A 3,412-nucleotide genomic window follows, 5' to 3' on the forward strand; every position below is an offset into this window, starting at 1 on the left:
GTTTGTTCACACTGTCCTCTCTTCCAGTAATGGACTTACAATTTGAATTTACAGCTCATCCTAGATGGTGACTGTAAACTGGCTTGTGTCACACAATGCAGATCCAAACCGAGTTCAAGTCTTGCTAATCTCGTTGCCTTGTTGGGTGGAGAAACCAGATAGACGAGAACATTAGCCCATGCTTTACACACTTACTTACACATTACTGGGGCTGCATCACAGCTTTAAAGAACATGTCAAGATGTCATAAACCCGCATTACATTCTCTAATCTGATATGGTTTGGTAATTTTAATTTTGCAGAATATTATGATGCATTTCGGTGCACTCAAAGGATTATTGGCTGTGCATGTCGTGATGGATGATAAAAGCATCTGCTATTCCAGTAAACGAGAGCACACCAGTATCATGTTTGTGCAGCTACTTGCTGACCCGTGTTATGCAATATGCAGCAGGTTGGACTATTTTTTGCAACATGCCTGTACATGCAAACAGAAGAGATGTGGGAGGAAACAAAAATTCACTGTCTGATTCTCTCACACATTCTTTTAAATAGCTTCTCAGAATGTTCAACTTTGTTCAGTGTCAATCAGAGCTGTACTGTATATTTGAAGAGCATTGTCTTTAAAAACATCCACATATTCAGGAAGTATGTTGAATATATGCAGGTAGGGCTGCAAATTATTATTATTTTATTTACAGCTCTAGTAAATTATTATTAGACAGCCTCAGTTGAAAATAAATAAGGTGTTTGAAGGTGTATTTAATCTAACAAAGTGCTTTTCCTGTCGAGAATGCAACTGGAAAACCCTTTGTGTGACATTTACTTCACGCTGCAAGTGCCTGGTTTGCAGCACAATCAATAAATCCAATAAAACACATTTTACCAGAAGACATTTAATGCTGTGGTTCGCAGCCCTCCCTGGCTTAAAGGTGCTGTTAGGTGTAGTCAGAAATGGTGCTCCTCTACTGAGCATCATCAGCAGGCCGTTGTAAACTAGCTGGTCTGAAGTCCTCGTTTGTTACCCGGTGAAATGTCGGTTTGTCTTTTCAACATTTGAAATATCTTTGCGCCATTTTCACTTAGTTATGGGATTTACATATCTCGCCATTGCACTCTTTACCCTGCATCACAGCGGTTGTGTATTCATATTACACAGAAGCATTTTGACATGGGGGTTTTGATGACGAGTACTTTCTATCAATATCCTTAAATCTACCTACCTATCACTTTCCCCTTTGAACCAGAGTAGGTAATCCACCTACTCAGCCTCCACATGGCAGTCGGCCAAAATCGTTACTCTCTCGACACACACACGCACACACACACACACGCACACACACACAACTGGTCCAAAATTCCCACAGAGGCTCCATCTGGAAAGGATCTCGCTTGGCTCTTCCTCTATCTTTGGCATCCATTTTTTGTAACTCACATCACTCCCTCCCTGGTTTAACGCAACATTCCCTCCAGCACAGATGGCCTTGTGTCACACCATTATTATGACCTGAATACATTTAAAGTCTCAATGTGTCCGTGTTTTGTTTTATTTGAGGAAAATACTTTATTTCCCATGGTTATTTGCTTGGTTATTTTTGCCGATTCTCCTCTACTTAAAGGAATCCTCACCTATGCACATTTAACAGGGTGATCAGTGGAATGTGTCTCAAATTCAAAGCCAGCTTATTTCATTTTAACTGAAGAAGCAGCGGAGGAAATCGCTGACTGGTTCTGACAAAGATGCAGAATCTTTACGTCATATAAGCAGAACAGATGGGACATGATCCCTCGTGGATTCTGGACGGCGGGGATGGTGAGGAGACAGCTGGATGACATCACACTAGATTAGAACCTACAAGAGAATCAAGTTTGTGACGATGTCATCCCATCCAATACTGATCGTGTGTATTTTGTCTAACTGCATAATAAATCATAATGTCATAGAGTGTTTCTTGCCGGTAATTGCATTTGTTTTCTACATACTCTCTTCAGAAGACATTGATCTTCCTGAACAGGCAATTCCACACTCTCATAATCCCTTCCCTCCGGATCTCCCGCCCTCTCCTCCTCACGTCTCTGAAGCCTCCTCTTTCTCAACCTGTTGTTTTTCATTTCCGTTGAAATCGGGTGAGCAGATGCATAATAATACTTTAAAGCACGTGGCACAATTCAGAGAGGATTTTGGCTCCATTGTCAAGTTTGTGTTAGTGTGTGTCTGGACAGCTTGTTCAGCTCTAGATTGTGCCTGTCTGCGAAAATCCTTTTTTTGTTTCTTCTCCTGTTTCTTCATACTGAAATAAACAACAAGTGGATAATGCAAATGTGGTATGAAGAGATGATGATGACGGAGATGATAATCCCCACACCCCCTCTCACGGTAACATGAACATACACAGATCCACACACTGGGCTACATCTGATTACACATCGTCCCATGCGGAGATATGAAGGATTAGATTATTCCACAATCTGTCATCTTGACATGGACGATGGGGGGAAGGGATTGAATGAAGAAATGCGAGCGATGGGAAATGTTGGAATTACACTGAGCACACACAGAGGCTGTGTTGCAGCACTCTCAAATGGGCTTCCATGTTTGTATGAGATGTTTTTGTGAGTTCGTATATCATGTGTGTTCAGAGAAACGTAAATGTGCCCCTCTGCCAAGATTTTGTGATTGACAACTGATATCGCAAAGTCATTATTCCACGTGACTCTCCGGATCTCATGCTCCTCCAGAATCTATTTTAGTTCTCCTTCCCTCGACTCCTCTCCTTCTGACCAGCCTTGCTCATTTCCTCCTCTTCCGCATGTCTGTTTGTTCCGATTTGCCTTTACTTGCTCTCATTGCTCCCACCTGTTTCACATCATCGCTTCGCTTTCTCTCGCTCGTTTATCTGTCACCTCTTTCATTCCCTGCCTCCGTTCCCTCCATCTCTCCCTCCTCCCCCCTCTCTTCTTTCTCTTTCTCTGCCCAGATGAAATATTCATGCCCATCCATACTGGGAGCATAGCAGCAGCAGGAGTCTGAGCCACAGGAGTCAATGCTTACAGGGAGGGGAAAAGAGAGGGAGATGGTGGGGTAGGAATAGAGCAAATGGGTGGAAAGTGAGACAAGAGAGCGGGTAAGAGAGAAGAAACGGAGGGATTAAATGTGATGAAGAAAGGAAGAGAGGGCGTAGGAGGATGAGTGAAAGACAGAGGAGCTCACATCAAACACCCGGCAACACGTGATGAAATGCGCCTGTAGCATTAAACACACACACACACACACACACACGATTAAACACATTGTCTCTCTTTGTATCCCATAATCAAACACAACTAAAAAGATGCTCCTGTACTCATTTTATACTGAACAAACTCTTTCTAAATTAGCAATGTGCTCTTGTGCAGCATGTGTGCAGACAAA

The sequence above is a fragment of the Brachionichthys hirsutus genome, unplaced genomic scaffold (assembly GCF_040956055.1).
Source record: "Brachionichthys hirsutus isolate HB-005 unplaced genomic scaffold, CSIRO-AGI_Bhir_v1 contig_853, whole genome shotgun sequence".
Taxonomy (NCBI): Eukaryota; Metazoa; Chordata; class Actinopteri; order Lophiiformes; family Brachionichthyidae; genus Brachionichthys; species Brachionichthys hirsutus.